The following is a 24,673-nucleotide window of genomic DNA, read 5'->3' on the forward strand; positions in this document are numbered from 1 at the left end:
AGGGCCATAACATGTGTAATTCACTTTGATGAGGCCATATTGGATAATCCATTATGAATGATGCCCTTAGAAAAGGGGATGTTTGAATATACACACACACACACACACACACACACACAAACATACATATGGGGAGAATATCATATAAAGGGCTGGAAGGATGTTTCTACAAGCCATGGAGCGCCAAGGATTGTCAGCTCCCCAGAAGACAAGACACAGCCTGGAACAGGTTCAGAAAGAGACAACCCTGTCCACACCATGACCTCAAACTTCTAGCCAACAAACTTCAGACAAAGTACTTCTCTGTTCTTCTGAGCCACCTAGTTAAAAAGCAGAGACATTACTTTACCAACAAAGGTCCGTCTAGTCAAGGCTATGGTTTTTCCAGTGGTCATGTATGGATGTGAGAGTTGGACTATGAACAAAGCTGAGTGCTGAAGAACTGATGCTTTTGAACTGTGGTGTTGGAGAAGACTCTTGAGAGCCCCTTGGACTGCAAGGAGATCCAACCAGTCCATCCTAAAGGAGATCAGTCCTGGGTGTTCATTGGAAGGACTGATGTTGAAGCTGAAACTCCAATACTTTGGCCACCTGATGTGAAGAGTTGAGTCATTGGAAAAGACCGTGATGCTGGGAGGGATTGGGGGCAGGAGGAGAAGGGGACAACAGAGGATGAGATGGTTAGATGGCATCACCAACTCGATGGGCATGAGTTTGAGTAAACTCTGGGAGCTGGTGATAGACAGGGAGGCCTGGCGTGCTGCGATTCATGGGGTCGCAAAGAGTCAGACACGACTGAGGACTGAGCGACTGAACTGAACGGAACTGAAGCCACCTAGTCTGACTTATTTTTCTAAAGGCAGCCCAGGGAGATGATACAAATGAAAAGTTAGAAAAGCAACCTTCCTAGCTCACAGGGTTGAATGAAGTACAATGTAGCAACTGCCTGGCTGGTGCCTGAAGTGGACCCTGCACTCTGCAGAGGCTGCCTGGTGGGAAACTCCCACAAGTATCTGCAGGAGTCTCAGCAGCATCACGGCTCACACAGGAGCCTGATGCTGGGGACCAGGGCCAGGAGTTGGGATGGGCGGAGCGTGAATTCAAGCTCAGGTCTCTCAGCACCTGACTGCAGAGCCTGCCCTTCTGCTACTGGTGTTGCCTCCTTGCTCCAGCACTTGTACACATATGAGTGCACACGCGTGCATGTGTACACACGCAAGAAAAAGTGTAAGTGTCAGTCAGCCAGTTGCGTCCAACTCTCTTACCCCATGGGCTGTAACCTGCCAGGCTCCTCTCTCTGCGGGATTCTCCAGGCAAGAATACTGGAGTGGGTTGCCATTTCCTTCTCCAGGGGATCTTCCCAACCCAGGGATGTAAGCCAGGTGTCCTGCATCGTGGGCAGATTCTTCTATGCACATTTTCTCACATATGCATACAGGCACACCACACATGCATGTGTAATAAACCCATACTGACAGTCATGCACACATACACATGTATATAGCATGTTCTCTGACATACACACACACACACACATACGGTCACGGTTATATACTCACAGCCCAATGGGAGGAAGAAAGGACAGAGTTTAAACGCACTTCTTGTAAAAACCATCACTGCTGGGCAGGTGCAGCCACCTCCGTCTCTGGCCATGGAGAAGTCTTCCTGTCACAGTGGTCTGACCAGAGGACCCTATAAACAGCCAGGTGAAGTGCAGAAGTGAAGACTCTAAGGTCTGAGGCTGCTTCTTTATTTTGATGTGAATATATCTGTGTAGATATCAGCTGGATTAGTTGTCGATGGCTGCTGCAACAATTCACCACAAACCGAGTGGCTTAAAAGAGAGCAGGAATGTTATCTCAGAGCGAGGGACGTCCAGAGTGTGACCTTGACCTCCACGTGCTGACAACAGGTGTTGACAGGGCTGTATCCTTCTGGAAGTTCTAGGAGAGAGTTCGTCTTCTCACCTTTTCTGGCTCCTGGAGGTGGCCCGTATTTCTTTCCTGTTTGTCTGTCCAGCCAGCAGTGGTGGGATAGGGTCCTTCTCACCGAATCCCTCTGCCTCCCTCTTCTGCATGAAATGACGCTGCGATTACATCTGTTCCCCTGGACGGTAAGGACAAGGTCCCCACCTGAAACCCGAGGATTAGCACCTCCTTTCTCTCTGCCCCTTCGCCGCCCTTTGCCTCACAACCCCCCCCCCATACCCACAGGTTCTGGACCCTGGACCCAGATGTCCTTGGGGGTTTGTCTGCCCCCCACATTGACTCATTCATTTCTCCCTCTCGCCATCCTCTAAGCATTTAACAAAAGTTATGCCACATCTCAGGATTTAAGAACGTCAGGAGGGAGTGAAGATTAGCACAGGCATCCCTCTGGGGAGGGGAACCCTGTTTCCTGTTTTCCTTTGTATGATGCTGTCTTCATCTTTCTTCAGAAGTGAGGTCACCTTCAAAGAGATTGATGTGCGTGTGGTTGGGGAAGCTGACCTGTGGTGTTTCTGCATCATTTCAGCCAAGCAGCATTTCCGGAACTCTCTTCCGTGTGTGTCTGGCCACGGGAGAGTCCTGCAGAAGATTTGGAGGCAGGAGCAAAGCGGTGGTGCCACATGCTGAAGGCCTCAGCTGGACCTGGGACGTTCCTGCCGTGGGTCTGCTGGCTCATCACCCTTGACGCGGGACAGCAGGAGTCCTCTCCTGGACCCCCTCCTTTCCTCATCTTCTTTTATTTCCTCTCCTCTCTCTGTTCTCTTCAGTTTTGCATTTTAAATCTTGCATTTTAAATCACCATTGAAACCATGAAGGGCCTTCTGTGTGTGTAGGTGTGCCTCTGATAATGCACTGTTGTTGTTTGCCAGTTGCTCAGTCGTGTCCAGCTCTTTGCGACCCTCTGGACTGTAGCCCGCCAGGCTCCTCTGTTCATGGGATTCTCCAGAGGAAAACAGTCGAGTGGGTTGTCATTTCCTCTTTCAGGGGATCTTCCCAGACCAAGGATTGAACTTGCATCTTCTGCATTGGCTGGCAGATTCTTTACCACTGAGCCACAGGGAAGCCCCTGAGAATGTATATTAATATATATAAACCTAGGCTTCGCCTCCCTTTAAAGACTCGCCAATATCTCCAACTATCGTAATGACATCCCTGGAAGTTCTAAAGCCCCCTCACACTCAGGGTGCACACAGGACCCAACTCTTCCTCTCCCCAGGTCTCCAGAGGCACAGGCCAGACCCCAGACACCCCTCTGCTGCCCACGCCTTCCTCCGCTCATCACCAAGATCCAGGTTTCTTCTCCTTAATCTGTCTCATCTCTTTTCTCTGCCTCCTTTGCCACCATCACCACCCTGGGTCAAGCTGCCAAGACCATGAGATATGGGAGTGGGTCTCCCCCAAGTGTGGAGGTTGAAAGGGGGCCCCCACCAGCCTTCCCTCCACCGGCTGCCCGGAATCACTCACTCCCTGCAGGCGGCCAGGCTGGCCTTTGCTCTGTCTCCCAAAGGGAACACGCCCTCCTTCCCTTCAGCGCCTCTCACATCCCATGTCCCTGCCAAGACAGCGGGGATGGAGGGTGTGTCCACTCCTTCTTTCTCCGGCTTTGCCTCCTTGACCTTGAGGTCTCAGACAATTCACCTAACCTGGACCTGGGCTCATGGACCTGGGCTCCTTTCTGAACGATGCTGATTTAGCTTTAGAGTCATGTGCTGTGCTGAGTCGCTCAGTTGTGTCCAATTCTTTGTGGCCTCATTGAGTCCACCAGGCTCTTCTGTCCATGGGATTCTCCAAGCAAGAACACTAGAGTGGGTTGCCATGCCCTCCTCCAGGGGGTCTTCCTTACCCAGGTGTTGAACCCAGGTCTCCCACCTTGCAGGTGGATTCTTTATCATCTGAGCCACCAGGGAAGCCCAATGATGATTAGTTGGTTAGATGTTATCTCTCCCCACCCCCTGCAGAATATGACCCCTATGAAATTATCTCATCCTTAATGGCATCTTGAGTTCCAGTCTATACTTAGGTCTTGGCATATAATATGAAACCATAACATAAATGTAATGATGTTGTTGTTCGGCTGCTAAGCCGTGTCCAACTCTTTGCAGCCCCAGGGGCTGCAGCACACCAGGCTTCCCCGTCCTTCACCGTCTCCTGGAGTTTGTTCAATGTATATGCTTCAGATACAAAGAAAAGCATGATGAAAATGGAAAAAGGCATTCCACCAGATTCTCAAACAAATATGAAGCCTTCCATAAATGTGCCGTTTTCATTATGTTGTCAGACAGCTGGACCCAGGACTGAAAGAGGAGGGGGTGAATCTGGTTTGTAGCTGTGCCTCTTTTTAGCTCACTGCTATTTGCTGTTGCATTCAGTCACTCAGTCGTGTCTGACTCTTTGCAACCCCATCGACTGTGGCATGCTGAGCTTCCCTGTCCTTCACCATCTCCCAGAGTTTGCTCAAACTCACGTCCATCGAGTCAGTGATGTCATCCAACCGTCTCGTCCTTTGTCACCTGCTTCTTCCCCTGCCCTCAATCTTTCCCAGCATCAGGGTCTTTTCCAGTGAGTCAGCTCTTCGCATCAGGTGGCCAAAGTATTGGAGTTTCAGCTTCAACATCAGTCCTTCCAATGAACATCCAGGACTGATTTCCTTTAGGATGGACTGGTTGGATCTCCTTGCAGTCCAAGGGACTCTCAAGAGTCTTCTCCAACACCACAGTTCAGAAGCATCAGTTCTTCTGCGCTCAGCCTTCTCTTTGGTCTGACTCTCACATCCTTACATGACCACTGGGAAAATCATAGCTTTGATATTGCTATTAACTTGGTACAATCTACGGAAAAAGATTATCATCAAAGTATATGAAAAGGTCTACCTAAATCACAAGGGGAAAAAATGTAGGATTTCTGAGAAAGTATTGTAACCTACATTTAAACATTTCAGGGATGTTACATGTTGCTGGCGTCCTGCAGTCCATGGGATCGCAAAGGGTCGGACACGACTGAGCAATTGAACCGAACTGAACTGAACTGAACCTGTTGCTTCTGGTCCTTGCGCCACCAGGTGGCGCTGCTGAGCTGGGAAGGACTTCCTCACCCAGCGTCAGAGATAAACAGGAGAGGCGGGCAGGGACTTGGTCAGACCTTGCACAGACATTTGGGGACGGAGGGATAGTGTTTCATAAACAGTCTAACATTTTCTAAATAAGACTTCTAGAGAGGTTTTACTTGTGATGATTTCCCGCGCCCCTCCCCCCATTTTTGTTTTGTTTTGTTTTGTTTTTTTCCCAAAATCATCAGCGAGTTACTCTGTTCCACTCCCTAATACGTTACTTTTTATTGAAAAGATTCTTATCGTCCTCTTTGGGCGGGAACACACAGGGTCACATCTACACATACTTATGTGTTTCCCCACCGCACGTTCTCGGGTGCTGACCCCAGGGAGCTGCTGTCTGTGGTTGAGGAAGGAAGTTCGCAGGAACCCTGGCCAGGGAAGTGGTGAGCCCGGGAACTCGGGGAGAGCAAAGTCTGAAAAAATGAACAAGTCAAAAGCTGGCCCCAAGGCCTGCCCTGGGGAAGCCGTTGGCTTTCACAGCTAAACTTGGATCCCCAAATAAGTACCTGTCTCTGGCTTCTCTTTAGCATCATCATACCACTAATTCCCTTCAGTCGTGTCCGACTCTTTGAAACCCCACGGACTGCAGCCCACCAGGCTCCTCTGTCCACAGGGTTCTCCAGCCAAGAGTACTGGAGTGGACTGCCATGCCCTCCTCCAGGGGATCTTCCCCACCCAGGGATCGAACCCAGGTCTCTTTGTCTCCTGCATGGGCAGGCAGGTTCTTTACCGCTAGCACCACCTGGGAAGCCCCATTGAGCCAGCCTAATCAGTCCTCAGCAGTAAGTGTGGAGTGAATGGCTGATGAAAGGGGGTGATTCTCTAATACGTCCAAGGAGAAACCTGTTTGGATTACTTTGGAGAAAACACCCAGAATTTAGAAAGAATAAGGATGCTCAAAAGAAAAGGGAAGAGAATGGAAACTTTACAAAACTGCTTATGAAAGGAAGGCACTGCAGAGTGGCTGCAGAGCCCCCTGCAGCTTCTGGATGTGAGCTGCCTGGACCCCCCACCCGGCTTTCCCAGGGTGGCCGCTGGCAGCTTGTTCAGCGTTTCTGCACCCAGTTCTCTCGACTCTGAGGTGCTGTGCTGTGCTTAGTCGCTCAGTCGTGTCTGACTCTTTGCAACCCCATGGACCGCAGCGCACCAGGCTCCTCTGTCCGTGGAATTCTCCAGGCAAGATACTGGAGTGGGCAGCCTATCCCTTCTCGGGGGATCAACCTGACCCAAAAGTTGGACCGGGGTCACATGCGTTGCAGGTGGATTCTTTACCAGCTGAGCTACCAGGGAAGCCCTTCCTTGTCCGTGAGATGATGCTAATTTTAGTATTTATACCATTGGGTTGTTTTGCATCTAAATATAACAGCACCTGAAAGTCTTTTTTGTGTCCGTACAAAGTCTTCCATGAGGAAAATGAGGGAGCCTTATGGTGGCCTCCCGTCTACATCCAAGAAACGGTGAAATCTCCTGGGAGCAGCCATGTGGGCACCATCTTGGAAACGGCTCCCAGCCCTGCTCATGTCTGACCACATCCTCCTCAGAGGCCCTGAGTCAGAGCTGCCCAGACAGCTGATCCCCAAATTTCTGACCTGCATAAACTCTGAGACAAGACATATTTGTTGTTTTAAATGACTAAGTTCTAAGGCAATTCATTATGCAGTAAAAAGTTACTAGCACCATATTTAAATGGCAGTTTCTAATTTTCAAAACAAGTTCACCAAACTTGTTTTGAGAACTTCTTAAAATCCTATGAAATGTAGAAAAACTATTATCCTAATTTCCCAGTTGATAAAAATATAACTACAACACAGCCAAGCAATTCCATTCGTGGGTGTATACCCAAAAAACAAAACAAAAATTAATTTAAAAAGATACACACGCCCCAATGTTCATAGCAGCATTATTTGTAATTGTCAACATACAGAAGCAATCTAAGTGTCCATCAGCAGATGAATGGATAAATGCATTGTGGCAAATATACATGCAAATGTATTTTGCTGTTGTTCAGTAGCTCAGTCATGACTGACTCTTTGTGACCCCATGGACTGCAGCACACCAGGCTTCCCTGTCCATCACCACCTCCCAGAGCTTGCCCAAACTCATGTCCATTGAGTTGGTGAGGCCATCCAACCATCTCGTCCTCTGTCATCCCCTTCTTCTCCTGCCTTCAATCTTTCCCATCATCAGGATTTTTTTCCAATCAGTCAGCTCTTCGCATTAGATGGCCAAACTATTGGAGCTTCAACTTCAGCATTAGTCCTTCCGATGTTGAATACTCAAGGTCGATTTCCTGCATGATTGACTGGTTTGATTTTGAGCACAGCGTGGAGGACCGGCAAACCTTCAGTCCCCAGGTCTGGGACCTCAGCTAGGAAGGTGGGAATGTCTGGCGTTCTCTCAGGTTCCCCCTCCTACACAACCAGCCAGACTCCCCCAGGGCTGGGCTCATCGGCACTTCCTGTCTCAGAAGGCACCCCTGCCTTCTGCAGTGCCCAGAGACATTCCTCAGGGGAGCCACGGCCTTTAAAAAGATCTTATCTCAGAAATTCTGCCTCACTCTCTCTTGCCACTGTCTCGGTGGAAAGAGACAGAGGGCCACCCAGATTCCAGGGGAGAAACACAGACGCCAGCTCTCTGTGGGAGGACTGAGGACTGATGTTTCAAGCTGCCTGTCTCCTATTTTAGCAGTTTATCACCGCGCCTGTCCCCTAGGATGGTGATGAATTGTCCCCTCCACTTAGCCTGCTGTATCCAGAAGCGCGCCTGCTTCAAACTCAGGATCCGCCACAGACCTGAGGTGGGGGTGGGGTCTCTGCACCAACCTTTAAACTCGGGGTCCTTCACAGACCTGGGGTGGGGGTGAGGTCTCTCCATCAACAATGCCACCTCCTGTCAGGACACAGGGTTCCCCTGAGCTTCGACCAGGATCATTTTCCAGCAGGGCTAGGAAAGCTTCCCCAAGATGCATCGATTCCTTATTTCTTCCCAACTTCTATTTGTCATGTTGAAACAGGAAGATAATTGGCCAAAATCCCAGGTCGCCCCATTCTTTCCTCCTCGAGTTCCGGGAAAGATGGATGAGCTGGGATGACAGTGCCAAGCCAGTGATGGATATCTCTTAGCTCGAAGCCCTGGCCCCCATCCCCAGCACCTGAGCCAATCACCACCATGCCTCATTATGTCAAAATGACCTGTTACCGGACTGTCTCCCCGGAGACTGCCAACTCCCCACTGGCGATGGCACCCCGTATTTGGATCTGTGCCCTCCGAGTGCAGCCTCGGGACCTGCCAGGAAGGATCTGCTCCACAAAGCCCTTTCCCTGTGAAGAGCCTTCGTCAGCATGCCCAGCAAGAGGGAGGGGACACGGGGAGGGCTTAGTGCTCTGTGGGCAGGGGGACTATGGTTTCAGAAGGACCGACAGGTCAAACCACCCTGAGACTTTCCCCAGAGCTTCTGCTGGGATGCCTGGTGTTCCCAGGTCATTGGACATCCGGACTCCAACCCACCCCAACCCAGCGTCCTCTACCCTCTGCTTATTCTACAGGCTCCAGCCGCCTTCCCAAGACACCCAGAACCTGGCCTTGAGCAGAAACCAGGGTGTAATGTCAAGAAGACTCCTGATGCTCCTGAAGCTACCAGGAAGAGGTATTTTGAGCGGTGAGGGCTTCAGGGAGAAGAAGGGGTGCTTCCAAGTCCATATCCAGGTGGACCAAGCAAATAGAGTGCAGAGAACCTCCCATCATGGGGAGAGAACCAGTTTTGCCCAGAAACTGTCTTCAGGGAGAAAAAGCACTAACCTCTTTTCAAAGATGCAGGATATGATGTTGGGGTTAGGGTTCGAACCCCGGGTCAGGAAGATCCCCTGAAGGAAGAAATGGCAACCCACTCCAGTATTCTAGCCTGAAAAATCCCATAGAGAGAGGAGCCTGCCGGGCTCCAGTCCAGGGCGTCACAAGGAGTCGGCCACGAGTGAGCAACCAAGAGCGTGATGCTGGGGAGGTGAACCAGCCCACCCAAACCACAGAGGCTCTGTGATGAGTGTGGACGCTGAGGCCTGCTGAGCCAAGGCCAGCCCGGAGGCCAGCCTGTGGGTGACCCAGGGCAAGTTGCTGCGGCCTCTGGGGCTCAGCCTCCTGGAGGGCGGAACCTGGGGCCGCGGCGATGGGGGCGGCTGACAGTGGTGAGCACGGCTGGCGCTGGGTGCAGGTTTCACCCAAGTCAGCCCTGAAGTTCACGCGGCCCGTGCCCTGGGCGGGGCCCGGCCGCACTCCCGGGGGCAGGAGTCAGTAAGGCCGGGGCCACTGCACCCGGAGCGCGTGCCCTTCCTGTGCCAGGAAGGGCTGCTCAGGGCGAGTCACCAGGGGGAGGCTGGAGGTGTGGGGCGGGGCCAAGAGGACCCCAAAGCCCACGGAGCTCGCTCACGGTGGAGACACCCCCACACTCCGGGACGCAGGACACTTCCTGTTCCGTAACCGCAACTCCACCCCTTCGGATAACATGGTCAGGCTTGGCATGAGATGTTTATGGAAACTGGGAAGGATATGAAAGCCAGTGTAGGGTCAGGCTGTCCGGCCAGTCCCCACTTCACCTACCCCTACGCACCTGAGGGTTTAGGTGAGTATCCTGAGGATCCAGGCACTAGGTGTCCCGTAGTATCTAGGTACCACCTGAGCATCCAGTCCCCTTAGCCACAGGACTGAAATCAGGAGCTACCTGGGTGCCTGGTCCCACCCCTGCCACTGGCGTCCGGGTCTCCGATGAGCCAGCCTGACACCCGTCTCCCTCCTTCACCTCCTCGGGTGGTGAAGCTCACTGCCATCTGCTGCCTGCTATTTGCGCCACACGGTTGGGTGTTGCTCCGAGACTTTTTCTTCAGACAAGTAAGACCCCCCCACACACACCGACCAATAACCATGGATGTCTCTGTCACCGCTGGCCCTTTCTTAGGTCTGCCGGCCGAGCGACATCAAGGCTTGCAGGTCTGCGGGGTGCAGGCCAACAGGTGTTTACAAATATAAGTACAAATAATAAACATGATTCTTTTTTCACTTTCAAAAGCTAGGGTTCATTTGGTTTTTTCATTGGCTCCATCATTTGTGTATGTATTAATTTTAACCTTTTGATGTTTTGCTTAAAGTTCGTAAAACTTCCATCACCTGAAACAAAACTGAACCTGGTATCTGCCATATGCGTTTCTGAGGATACTCTTGGCGGCCTTCCGTACCACATGTGTGTTATACACTTAGAGATCTCCACATGTAAGTGTAAACAACTACCGATTCATTTGTGCGTTGTCAGATTTGCCATCGGCAGCTTTGTTTTTCTGTAATTATTCATCTTGCCATGAAAAGCAGCTTTGATGCTTTGTACTTTGGTCTCTAGGACTTGGCTGGGGAGACTGGAGACAGAAAGGGCTGTTGCTGGGATGCCGTGATATTTGCAAAAAATGCCCCCCGCCCCCTGCCCTTTGATGAGACAAACCCCTCATCACAGTTTGCCATGTTGGCTCTTTGTGTGAATGGATCAGAACTTCTTGCCCTCTTTCTCTCTTGCTTTCGTTTAGGAATTCTGAGGGTGTGAAGGCTGTGGGACTGAAGACAGGAGCTCCCTGCTGCTGGGAGCCGGGAGGCTCATTCTTGAGACCAGTCTCCCTGGCAACTGCTCACAGCCTTGACCTATTTCCCCAAGGTCAGCAGCTCACTTGCGGGCAAGGGTAAAAAAAAAATTTTTTTATTGTTAACTTCCCAATTGTCAATGCTATGGGCCCTTTTATGATAAAAAAGGTTCTATTTGGAAAAGGAGCTTTGAAATCATTGCTTTCCTTTAGAAGAAATGACCAGGAAGCCCTCTTTTCTGCAGCCCCATGGCAATCACTCTGAATCTGCCCCGTGAGTTTCCTCCGGGGTTGTTGAAGCACTCCATGACGATGCTTGGCTGGAGGTTTCTGCTCCCCCTGAGGGCTCGGGGCGGCGGCAGACAAAGACCTAACTGCATGCCTGTCACTTTTCTCTCTGCAGAGAGTGTCCAACCATCCCTTCCCCCACCAAGAGCTTTACTCTGCACACCCAGCTGGCCAGGTGCATGGACAGGTGAGTTCCCTCAGTAGCACTGGGGTACCCTCTGCCTTCCACGACACCCAGTGATGGCCTTCTTTCTACCAATTCCTGTTTCTCCCTGGGAGGCGAGGGTCAGGTTCCCCCCTCCCAGAACTTGACCCCTAACTGAAATTAGCATTTTAGTCTTGTCCATTGAGTCCTCGCTTGATGCCAAACAGGAGGTAGCCAGTGGAAATAAATCAGGTGCATGCCAGAAACACGCCGACCAGCAGAGACTCTGAATTCCTATAAAGGTAGCTGGGCCTGTCTCATTTCTCAAAATTTTCATGAAATGAACTACTTTTTTTACAAGAATTGAAAGAAAGGTTACAGACTGGCCCTGGGTCTTTCCGCAGCAGCACACCTCATGGCGGGTACACGTGATGCCCGCAGGTTCAGGCCACACCCCAAAGAGCAGGGCAGGCCTGGGGGACTCAGTCTCTTCACCCTGAAGGTAGGCAGTCTCTCCAGTCCTGGGCAGCAGTGGGCGATGACCACCCTGTTGGCACTGAGCAGGTTCGTTGAATTCCCTTGGGTGTCTGCGTCTTTCTAACAGACCCCCGGCAGTCTCGGGGCGGGGAGGCTGTTCTTCAGGAGCTGATACCAAGGAGAGAGGACCTCTTAGAAGCTTCTTCCAGAACCAGGTGATGCCCTGGCTCTCGTGTTCTCCCGGACAGAGTCCCTGACCTGGAGGCTGGCCCCTGCCATGTCCAGCCGCCCCACCCCCCAGATCCGAGAAAGGGTGGCAGGGGCTTCTGCAACCTCAGGGGCGGGTCAGCGCCCCTGACGTGACCACATGAGGCCCGCCCTCTGCTGTGGGGGCCGCAGGGGCTGGGAGGTGGTCCCCGTTAGGTGACACGGCATGGCGCGCCCTGCTCTCATGAGACGTCTAACCTGGGTGAACCCATGTCCATCAGCGGTCATCAGCCCAGCCCGACGGCAAGAAGGAATGCAGACAGTTCAGACAGATGAGGGCTCTGGCTGAGGAAGCAAGCCCTGTGCGGGGAGAGATGGCCGGGCTCAGAGGACGGGCCGGACTTTGCCTTCAGAGGAGGCCCGTGGGGTGTTCCAGACGAAGAGGCACCCCCTGTCAGGGACTGCAGGCACGCAGCCGGGCTGGGTCCAGGCTGTGGCAGAACCTCAGTGATGTCACTACTGCTGTGGATGCTGCTGAATTGATTGAGAAACTGCTAGAAGTTCCAACCAAGACCAAACATGTCTTCGACAGGCTATGGGGAGACCGAACCCCTTGATGGCCCCACAGGTAGCAGTGACCCCAGGTCACCACTGAAGCTCATTTCCATGTGCTTCTCTGTTTTGTTCAGTTCAGTTCAGTTCAGTCGCTCCGTCATGTCTGACTCTTTGTGACCCTGTGGACTGCAGCACGCCAGGCCTCCTTGTCCATCACCAACTCCTGGAGCTTACTGTCTTACTAGGCTCGTTAGCCACTTAGTCATAATCTCTGCAGTAAGCCAAGTCATCGAATTGCACGTGGAACCGGACTGGAAAATGGTCACCATGTTGGAGGAAGTCTGCTCCTCGGTTTCAGACCCATGTGGTCCTAGCAATGAGAGGTTCCCACGCTCTGTCTAGAACTTGAAAGTGAAAGTGAAGTCACTCAGTCGTGTCTGACTCTGCGACCCCATGGACTGTAGCCCACCAGGCTCTTCTGTCCATGGGATTCTCTAGGCAGGAACACTGGAGTGGGTTGCCATTTTCTTCTCCAGGGAATCTTCCCGACCCAGGGATCGAACCCAGGTCTCCGGCATTGCAGGCAGGCGCTTTAACCTCTGAGTCACCAGGGAAGCCCAGGATTTTAAAAACTGAAAGTCCCATGTTCTGGGCAGTCTCCCATCCCATCCTCACCTAGCTAGGTCAGTTGGTCACCCTGACTTGGAAACGTTAAGATCCATTCACCCTGGACGCAGAGCGAGAGGGCGTCCAAGCCAACCCCACAGAAACCTTTGGACTTGAATGAAGAAGCCTCATCCTGATGTTCCGGACGTGGCCACCAGATGGGAGCAGAAGATCGTCTCTGTAAACCGGTCTGGGTGACCAATGATAAAACTCCATCTTTCAAGTCCAGGCCGTTTTTATGGGTAGGATCATGGATTCCTATACTTTTGTTGCAGTGTAACGTCTTAATCACAGTCTGTCATCAGATATTTTAGAACTATCTCCATTGTCTAAGAAGTATGTTCTGACATGTGTGCATGCGCTCAGACGCTCAGTCGTGCCCGACTCTTTGTGACCCCGTGGACTGTAGCCCTCCAGGCTCCTCTGTCCTTGGGATTCTCCAGGCAAGGCTACTGGGGTGGGTTGCCATTTCCTCCTCCAGGGGATCTTCCCAAGCCAGGGATGGAACCCGTGTCTCTTGCATCTCCTGCATTGGCAGATGGATTCTTTACCACTAGTGCCAGCTGGGAAGTCCCAGGAAGTATGTTAGCAACATGCTATACTTATATCCTAAGTTCTCAGGCAGAAGTGCTCCATTGCAAGTGCATTCTTGGCTGCAGTTATCACAGGCTGTTTTAAGAGAAAAACAAAAGAGCAGCAGGGACTGTTGTGGAAATGCGCTTTGCTCAGGAATAGTCCAGTTGTTGTGCTATTTGACTATCCGTTTGGCTATTACAGAAAAACTCTTAACTATAAGTAATGGCTTGTTGCCATAATAATATATGAGTTTCTACCTCTAGTGATGGGCTTTAGTATGCCAGACCTTAATATCCTTAAGCCTTGGAAAGTACACAGGTCTTTTTAAAATAAACATGGTTTAAAATAAACAAAGATCATACACTATGACCAAGTGGAATTTATCCCAAAGATGCAAGGATTCTTCAATAACAAGCAACCCAATTAAACTGGGCAAAATGACTGAGTAGACATTTTTCTAAAAAGGAAATGCAGATGGCCAACAAGCATGTGAAAAGAAGCTCCTTGCTACTAATCACAAAGGAAATGCAAACCAAAACCACAATGAGGTATCACCTCACATGTGTTAGAATGGTTATCATCCAAAAGACAACAAATAATATGCTAAGAAAGATGTGGGAAAATGGGAAGCCTCGTACACTATTGTAGAACTGTAAATTTGTGCAACCACTATGGAAAACAGTATGAATATTTCTCAAAAAACAAAGCAACCTTATGACCCAGTAATTTCACTCTTAGGTATATAACTGGGAAAAAAAAAACTAATTTAAACACATAGAGGAGACACATTCACTTCAACGTTCATAGCAGAATTATTTACAATAACCAAGATATGGAAGCAACGTAACTGTCCATCATCAGATGAATGGACAAAGAAGATGGTTTTGTACGCTGGGGACAACTACTCAGCCATAAAAAAGAAAGAAATTTGCCATTTACAGCACCATGGATACACTTGGAATGTATCACGCTAAGTGAAATAAGTCAGAAAGAGGAAGACAGAGACTATGATATCACTTATATGTGGAATTAAAAAAATAAACTAGAAAAAAATAAACAAAAAGGAATAGACTCCAAAAACATGCAGAGGGAGAAACACTCCCAATTTCATTTTATGGGACTACCATCAACCTGATACCAAAATCTGACAAAGATATCACAAAAAAGAAAACTACAGGCCAATGTCACTGATGAGCACAGACACAAAAATCCTCAACAAAATTCCAGCATACAGAATCCAACAACACATTTACAAGATCATGCATCACGATCAAGGGGGTTTCATCCCAAAGATGCAAGGATTCTTCAACACACACAAATCAATCAATGTGATACACCGTATTAACAAACTGAAGGATAAAATCCATATGATCATCTCCGTAGTCGCAGAAAAAAGTTTTTGGCAAGATTCAACAAAATTCATTTGTGATAAAAACAAAGCCCTCCAGAAAATGGGCATAGAAGGAAACTACCTCAACATAATGAAGGTCATATAAAATAGACAGCAAACACCATTCTCAATGGTGAAAATGGAAACATGTCCTCTAAGATCAGGAATAAGACAAGGGTGCCCACTCTCCCCATTATTGTTATTCAGTATCATTTTAGAAGTCCTAGACATGGCAGTCAGAGAAGAAAAAGAAAGAAAATGAGTACAACTTGGAAAAGAAGTAAAAATTTCACTGTTTGCAGATGACATGACACTATACATAAAAAAATCCTAGAGATGCCATTGTTCAGTAGCTTAGGTAAACCTCTGACTCTTTGTGACCCAATGGTCTGCAGCATACCAGTCTTCCCTGTCCTTCACCATCTCCTGGAGCTTGCTCAGACTCATGTCCCTTAAGTCAGTGATGCCATCCAACCATCTCATTCTCTGTTGGTCCCTTCTCCTCCTGCCTTCAATCTTTCCCAGCATCAGGGTCTTTTCTAATGAGTCAGCTCATCACATCAGGCGGCCAAAGTATTGGAGCTTCAGCTAAAGATGTCACCAGAAGACTAAAAGAGCTCATCAATGAATCTGGTCAAGTTGCAGGATAGAAGATTAATACTCAGAAATCTCTTGCATTTCTATACACTAACAATGAAAGGTCAGAGAGAGAAATTAAGGAAACAATACCATTTTCCATTGTAACAAAAAGAACAGAATGCCTAGAAATAAATTTACCTAAGGAGACAAAAGTCCTGTATTCAGAAAACTATAAGATATTGATGAAAAATAAAAATAAAAAGATGCTGATGAAACAAATCAAAGATGACACAAACATATGAAAAAATATATTCTGTTCTTGAACTGGAAGAATCAATATTGTGAAAATGACTATGATACCTAAAGCAATCTATAGATTTCATGTGACTCCTATAGAATTGCCAAGGACAATTTTCATAGAATTGGAACAAAACAGTTTTACAGTTTCTATGAAAACACAAAAGACCATGAAGAAGCATAGCAATCTTGAGGGGGAGAGTAGGAGGAACAAAGGTAGAAGACTCATTCTCCCTAACTTCAGACTATACTACAAAGCTACAATAATCAAGAAATGTGGTACTGGCACAAAAACAGGAGTATAGATCAATGGAACAAGATAGAAAGAGCAGAGATAAACCAATGCACATGTATTCACCTAATCGATGACAAAGAAGGCAAGGCTATACAAGGGAGAAAAGACAGTCTCTTCAGTAAGTGGTGCTGGGAAAACTAGACAGCTCCATGTAAAAGAATGAAGCCAAAACACTCCCTAACACCATGCACAAAAGTAAACTCAAAATGGAGTAAAGACCTAAATGTAAGGCAGGATGCTGTAAAACCCTCAGAGGAAAACATGGGCAAAGCCCTCTTTTATGTCAAAAAGCAAGAGCTTTTCTGACCCACCTCCTAGAATAATTAAAATAAAAGCAAAAATAAAGAAACGGGACCTTATTAAACTCTTTTGCACAGCAAAGGAAACCATAAACATGATAAAAAGATAATCTTCAGAATGGGAGAAAATATTCTCACAGAAAAGAGGTTAGTCTTCAAACTATACAAACAACTCATTCAGCTCAATATCTCCCCCCACAAAAAAACCCAATCAAAAAAGAGGCAGAAAACCTAGATAGACTTTCATCCAAAGAAGACATAGAGATGGCCAAGAAACATATAAAAGATGCTCAACATCACTAATTATGAGAGAAACGTAGTCAAAACTGCAATAAAGTATCACCTCACACAAGTCAGAATGGCCATCATCAAAAAAAATTACAAATGATAAATACTAGAGAGGGTGTGAGGAAACGGGAACCCTCTTTCATTGTCGGTGGAAATGTAAATTGATACAGCCACTATGGAGAAAAGTATGCAGGTTCCTTAAAAAAGCAAAACTAGAAGTCCTGTGTGACTCAGGAATCCCACTCTTGGGCCTATGCCTGGAGAAAATCATAATTCAAAAAGACTCATGCACCCCAATGTTCATTGCAGCACTATATGCCATAGCCAGGACATGGAAGCAAGCTGAGCATCCATCCACAGAAAAATGGATAAAAAAGATGCAATGCACACACATAGATGTGCACATATGCGTACGCAAAGCTGACTCACTTTGCTGTACACAGAAACTAGCACAGCATCGTAAAGCAGCTATACTCTAAAAAAATTAGAGAGAGAGAAAGAAAGAAACAAGTGACTATCACAAAAAAGAAATAGACTCACAGATATAGAGAACAAACTAGTGGTTACCAGTGGGCAGATGGGAAGGAAGAAGGACAAGGCGGGGGTAGGGATTAAGAAATACAAAATAATACAGAAAATAAACTACCAGGATATTCTGTAAGACAAGGGGAATACAGCCAATATTTTAGTCATTGGAAGAACTGATGCTGAAGCTGAAGCTCCAATCCTTTGGTCATCTGATGCAAAGAGCTGACTCATTGGAAAAGACCCTGATGCTGGGAAAGATTGAAGGCAGGGGGAGAAGGGGGAGACAGAGGATGAGATGGTTGGATGGCATCACCGACTCAATGGACATGAGTTTGAGCAAAGTCCAAGAGATAATGGAAGACAGAGGAGCCTGGCATGCTGCAGTCCATGGTGTCACAAAGAGTTGGACAGGACTTAGTAACCAAACGACAACAACATAAATGGAGTATAACCTTGAAAACCTGTAACTAACTCTGCTGTGCACCTATAACATATAATATTTTACAGAAACTATAAATCAACAAAAAAACTAAAGAAATATAAATTACTTATCTCTAAGGGGAACAAAGCATGGTTTACTGGCACAACACTGCTGAATTTTGAGAGATCATTAATGTCCTTGAGGTGGTTTTGTGGGTGTAAATCGATGGTGACAATTAGATTTTAACAACCATCATTTTAACAATTTTAACAACTTTCATTCTAACAATGACATTCCAGTTCAGTTCAGTCGCTCAGTTGTGTCCGACTCGTTGAGACCCCATGGACCGCAGCACACCAGGCCTCCCTGTCTGTCACCAACTTCCAGAGTTTGCCCAAACTCATGTCCATTGACATTTAAGTCTACTTAATTTATCAAGTGTTGTTTAAGCCCTGATTTTCTACACTCGTATCTATCAATAGGGTGACTCCCCATGTGGGGCAGTGATAAGGAATCTGCCTGCCAATGAAAGAGATGTAAGGGACGTGGGTTTGATCCCTGGGTGGGGAAGAGCCCCTGGAGAAGGAAATAGCCACCCACTCCAGTATTCTTGCCCAGGAAATCTCATGGACAGAGGGGCCTTATGGGCTACAGTCCATGGGGCCACAAAAGAGTTGGACATGACTGAGCAACTGAACACACCCATCTATTGATAAGCCTTGTGGTTCTTGGGGGGGAAAGGAGAATGCCACATCTCTGTTTGTGAGATGTCTACAAAGTCAAATCTGATATTTTTCAAAGTAAAGTCTTCAGCAAAATTGTTTTTTATTGTATGATATTTGAAGGGTGAAGATTTCTGGTAGTTCAGCAGAAATGTCATCCTGCGATTTTGGAAAAGATAAAAGTACATGACATATTTTCATCTGGAATGTGGAGCAGAAGGCAGGCCCTTAACAATCTTGGGCTGCTTTACAGCTGGACGAGGCCCGAGGTTATTTAATCAGGCTTCTCCTCTCTCTGGGGTGGAGAAGTCTCGTCAGCAGGAGATGACCACCAGGGCTGGACAGCAGCCCTTCAGCTGGGGCCACCATGGCCTCAGCACCATCCTGGGCACTTACGCAGGGCCCTTCTCCTGTCCTGAGACCCACAGGGAGGCACGTGCCAACAGCTCCAGGTTACAGGAGGAAAGCCGAGCTCAGGGCAGCGCCAGGAATGAGTGTCTGTCCTGGGCTTCTTCTCTGGCCCTGCTGTGTGCCCACCCAGCCCTCTGAGGACACCTGTCACACAGCACACACCTGCAAGGCCAATTTCAGGAGATCAGCCCTTGTGCGCAAAGAGACAGCTCTAGGTAAGCTTGTCCCTGACCCCCTCAGTATCAGAGAGCAGTGCAAGCCAGCTAAAAGTTGGGAATTAGGTCCACGAGCTCGGAAGGACCGGGGTGCCTATAATTTCACTCATCATTTCCACAGTGGTCCCTGACCCATAGTAGGCACTTAGGACACTTTGTAGGATGAGTGATTATCCCAGCAGGCTGGTTCTCAGGAGCAGGGTCCAAAGCAGAGTTTAGTCTTTGTTTTCTCCCCTATGCTCTTTCAATTGGATTTGTTGCTGTTGTTCAGTAGCTAAGACGTGTCCAACTCTTTGAGACCCCGTGGACTGCAGTACGTGGGGCTTCCCTGTTCTTCACTATCTCCCAGAGTTTGCTCAAACTCATGTCCATTGAATCAGTGATGCCACCCAACCATCTCATCTTCTGTCACCCCCTGCTTCTCCTGCCTTCAATCTTTCCCAGAACCAGGATCTTTTCCAGTGAGTCGTCTCTTCCCATCAGATGGCCAAAGTATTGGAGCTCCAGCATCAGTCCTTGCAATAAATATTCATGGTTGGTTTCCTTTAGGATTGACTGGCTTGATCGCCTTGCTGTCCTAGGGACTCTCAAGAGTCTTCTCCAACACCACAGTTTGAAGCTTCAATGGCATAATCCTGTAGTAGGTGTTGCTGTAGCCAATTGCCGTAATCTGTGCAGCTTAAAGAAGAGAAATGTGTTTCTTCATAGTTCTGGAGGCCAGTTGTCTAAAACCAAGGTGTTGACAGGGCCACTCTCTCCCCAGAGTCTTCAGGGGATGGTCCCTCCTCGCCTCTTCCAGCTGCTAGTGCTATTGGCAGTCCCCTGCACTCCTTGGCTTGTGGCCACATCACTCGTCTCTACATCCATTTTCATGAGCCACTGTCTTCTTCCCCATGTCTCCCTATGTGCAAATCTGCCTCTTGCAAGGCTGCTGTCATTGGATTAATCCCACTTGGATCCAACATAACCTCAACTCCATCCTAACCCTAATTGCATCTGCAAAGAGCCTATTTCCAAGTAAGGTACATTCTGAGGTTCCAGGGGGTGTGAATGTTGGGGGGGCACATGGTCCAATGCCCTGCATCATGATGACACGTCTGTGGGTGCTGACCTGGCATCAGGCCTACGCTGCCTACTTTGTTTGTTTTCACTTTTTATTCTCAACACCACCCCCAGAGACAGGAGCTGTTATGAACACTCCCGTTTTATAGACAGGGTCTTCCCTGGTGGCTCAGATGGTAAAGAATCTGCCTGCAATGCAGGAGACCTGGGTTTGATCCTTGGGTCAGGAAGATCCCCTGGAAAAGGGAATGGCAGTATTCCCTCCATTATTATTACTAAATACTCCTGTATTCTTGCCTGGAGAGCCCCATAGACAGAGGAGCCTGCAGGGCTACAGTCCATGGGGTCACAAAGAGTTGGACACAACTGAGCAACTAACACTTTCACTTACTTTCATCTTACAGGTGAAAAATCTGAGATGGATTATGTCCCTTGTCCAAGGTCTCGAGCTAACAGGGTAAACCCAGGGTAGAATCCAGGTGGGCATGAGAGGTTGACCCTTCAGAACAGCAGGTGAAGCCCCCCAGGTGATGCCCTGTCTTGGATGATTCTCCATCACTTAGGTCCACTGGGAAATACCTAAGATACCTTTAATGAATAATTAGAACTAACTGAAATTTTAGTTCTGTGACTACTTTGGAAAGGCTGGAATGTCCAGAAAATGAATATGGGGAAAGAACAAAACCAGCTGCTGACATCCAGATGTCCATCCCCCCTCTGTAAAGTTTTTGGCCTGCCACACACCAGAGGGAGTTCTCACTAATCTTAGATGCCTCGGCGTGCCAAAAATGAGATCTTCACAACTTTCCAGGCTATAGCCATGCGGGGCACCAGGGAACACAAAACAAGCAATGCAGGGGTGGAGGTCCTTGCAGATCTCCTAGCCTGTGTCCACAGCACCTTAGGTGGTACATGCGGCCCCACGGACCACCACCAGTCCACGGGCTCTGCAGCCTCTGACCCAAAATTAAGGTCCAACCTGGGGGCTGCTTCCCAGGTGGCACTAGTGGTAAAGAACCCACCTGCCAATACAAGAGACAGAAGAGAGGTGAGTTCAATCCCTGGGTCGGGAAGATCCCCTGGAGAAGGGCATGGCAACCCACTCCAGTATTCTCACCTGGAAAATCCCATGGACAGAGGAGCCTGGCGGGCTGTAGTCCCTGGGGTCACAAAGAGCTGGACACGACTAAAGCATGCATAGGGGCTGCCTTAACCTCTGGTGAAACTGGGATGTCCTCAGCACAGACCTTCTCCACACTCCGCTCCCTGGACAAACTGCCTCAGCCAGCACCTCTGCCCCTGCCTAAGGGACCAGGCACCATGGCTGCATCTCCCCAAGGAGCGGGCACCAGCTCCTGCCAGCCCGTGAAGTCATCAGACAAGCCAGTCACGTCTTCCCGCAGGAACCAGAGGCCGCCTCACCCTCTCATTACTACAAAGCCTGCCCCCCGCCACTGCGCCCAGTTACTCCCTCTGTTCCCAGTACAACCTCCGGGAGGCCCCGGAAGACACACGGTGTCTTCCACCCCCGAGGCGTGAGAACACGTGACTCACAGGCCAACCCTGGTCTTGTCTGTCCAGTGTTCGGCCATCCCCATAACCCTGGGGCAAGAAGTCTTCCCTCCCTGAGGGGCTCAAGAGGAGGTGATTAGAGCACCTCTTCCCAGGTCCTGTAAAGGAGGGCTCACCCCACCCTGCCCCGGGGGAGACAGTCACGGGAATGAACACCTACAACATGTGAGAACATGAGGCATGAGGCAAGGGCGTGAAGCTGAAGGAAAGCAGAGAGACGGTCTTCCCTGGAGCAGAGGTGAGGGACGATGCCAATGGAAATGGACATGGAAACTTAAGAGAGGTGGACCCTGGGCAGACGCAGGGCTGGAAGGATATTTGGGTCATGGGACAAGGTCATCATGGGCATGACAAGCAGAAGGCAGCTAGGGACACGCCATCTCACGCCTCGGGGCTTGAGTCCAGATTCCAGCGTGATTGCTTGGTGGACATGGTGTGGACACCGTCGGAACTTGAGCTGCTGAGGCCGCTGGACAGAGATGTTTAAAGAGACTCCCAGAGTCTGGCAGGGGAGAACCGTCTGCCTCTTGCCAGCTTTTGGGTGCCCTGGCCTTACCCGTAATCAAGAAATTCTACCAGGTAGGAATTTACCAGGCTTCCCTGGTGGCTCGGTGGGTAAAGAAAGAAAGAAAAGAAAGTGAGGTTGCTCAGTCATGTCTGACTCATTGTGACCCCATGGACTGTAGCCCACCAGGCTTCTGTGTCCATGGGATTTTCCAGGCAAGAGTACTAGAGTGGGTTGCCATTTCCTTCTCCAGGGGATCTTCCCAACCCAGGGGTCGAACCTGGGTCTCCCGCATTGCAGGCAGACGCTTCACCATCTGAGCCACTAGGGAAGCCCAGTGGGTAAAGAGCCTGCCTAAAATGCAGGAGACACTGTGGACGTGGGTTTGATCCCTGGTCAGGAAGATCCCCTGGAGGAGGACATGGCAACCCACTCCAGCACTCCTGCTGGAGAATCCCACGGACAGAGGGGTCTGGTGGGCTGCAGTCCACGGGGCCCCAAAGAGTCGGATATTGCTCAGGGACTGAGCAGGGGTTTACCTGAAACGCTGCCTCCAGGCACTTCATGTGGATGGTATGGTTTATTCACTGGCTTCCCAGTAACTACGTGGGGACTTTGGTTGCATGGACTCATTTTTGACAGAGATAACTTTAAAAATCCCATATGAGATGGACACTTCCCTGAAGAGGGTGAGGCGATTGCAATCCGGCAATTATTTTTGTAAAACAAATGGAAATGCAAGCCAGGGCGAGCCCTGTCAGGAGGCGCTGAGCGCAGCAAGCTCAATAAATCTCGAGCGTACAAGCTAAAGGGCATCCTGTTAATATCACAAAAGAGCAGAGTTCAAGGGGATCGTATAACTGTCACCCCCAAAAGGCAGCACTTGATTCATGAGTGAGTCAGGATGTGAATCCTTGATTCATACTCAACACATGACATTTGCCCATGTTTCTGTGCCAATAATTCTAATTTAATAAGCCCACGTGTCAGGGGCCACTCAGATATGTTACAGCTGCAGCCGCCGCCTCCCTCAGGCCTTGCAGAGTCCAGCTCCCCGGCCGGTTCCTCCCTCGGCATCTATGGGACGTTCTGTGCTATACTTGCTGCCCGTGTGAACCCTTCTCACGGGGCACTGGGGTGCCTCCTCAGGTCACGCTGGCTGCATGGCCAAAATGTCGCCCTCAAGACTCTAGGAACATGGATTTCCGGGTGCTAGGGGGCATTCCCATGGCGTGGAGAGAAATGCTGAGCACGGGAAGCAAATATACAGGTTACCTGCATCTAAACCAAAATGACTCAGATGCAACATTGAAATTAGGCATGACAAGGACAATCCTCTGATTATGAATTCTTTTACAGAAGAGCAAACAACTAGGAGAGATACTAGGTTATTTTTAATCCCAGATAAGGAAGACTATTGAAGAGGAAATGATATTGTCTGCTAATTAATATCAATGGGGACCTGCACACAATGAAGAGGGGGTAACATGAATTCTTTTTTCTCACTAGTCAAAGAAAGGCAGCTGGTCAGGATTAGGAACCATATGTTCTTAAACATCACCCAAGATTTGTAACCTTAAGTAAATGAGTAAGAAAAAGGCGGAAGAGAAGAAAGAATGAAGTAACACTGTAAGGTGTGGAACATCACATGGAAAGACCGCCTGCAATGCAGGAGACCCCGTTTCAATTCCTGGGTCAGGAAGATCCTCCGGAGAAGGGAATGGCTAGCCTCTCTAGTGTTCTTGCCTGGGAAATCCATGGGATTGCAAAGAGCTGGACACGACTGAGCAGCTAAGACTTCACTTCACTGGTAGAACCAGTCATTTGTTAAAACTGGTACCAACTTTCTGAACATTGTACTGTTGACTTTCTGCAGGACCCATCTGTCAGATATCAATATCTAAGTAGGTTTCTTTTTTTCTTTTTAAACTCAGTAATGTATGAAAAGGCTGACGTTCTTGATAATAACCAAGCTCAGTTTACCGTGCAAACTGAGGGTCCCTGGTCACAGGCAACCTCGGCCAAGATGGCACTGCCCTTGTTAGGGCCAATGTGACCTGGGCGTTGAGTTCTGATGCATGGACTTCCGTAGGCTGGTGTGGCCTCTCAGAGTTCTCCAGAGGTCCAGTCTCCCAGACTCACATCCTCCGGGTCCTCACGATGGGTCTTCATGTTTTCTGGGCTCTGCTGTTCTGTTTCCTTGATTCATGTTTTTTTTATTACTCCTTGGAAGAAAAGATATGATAAACTTAGTGTATTAAAAAGCAGAAACATCACTTTGCCAACAAAGAATATATAGTCAAAGCTATGGTTTTACCAGTAGTCATGTACAGATGTGAGAGTTGGACCATAAATAAGGCTGAGTGCCAAAGAATTGATGCTTTTGAACTGCAGTGTTGGAGAAGGCTCTTGAGATTTCCTTGGACTGCAAGGAGATCCAACCAGTCCACCTTAAAGGAAATC

At 48.8% G+C, this 24,673-nt stretch overlaps 1 long non-coding RNA gene across 1 annotated transcript; it reads right to left on the reverse strand.

Moving 5' to 3' along the window:
• Positions 1-1,264: 1,264 nt before the first annotated feature.
• Positions 1,265-22,547, reverse strand: LOC122454611. Its single transcript, XR_006273449.1, has 3 exons — positions 22,524-22,547; positions 21,602-21,604; positions 1,265-1,408 (listed from the first exon to the last, which is right to left on the reverse strand). It is a non-coding gene; the product is annotated as an uncharacterized LOC122454611 (long non-coding RNA).
• Positions 22,548-24,673: the final 2,126 nt, after the last annotated feature.

This window comes from Cervus canadensis, chromosome 16 (assembly GCF_019320065.1).
Source record: "Cervus canadensis isolate Bull #8, Minnesota chromosome 16, ASM1932006v1, whole genome shotgun sequence".
Taxonomy (NCBI): domain Eukaryota; kingdom Metazoa; phylum Chordata; class Mammalia; order Artiodactyla; family Cervidae; genus Cervus; species Cervus canadensis.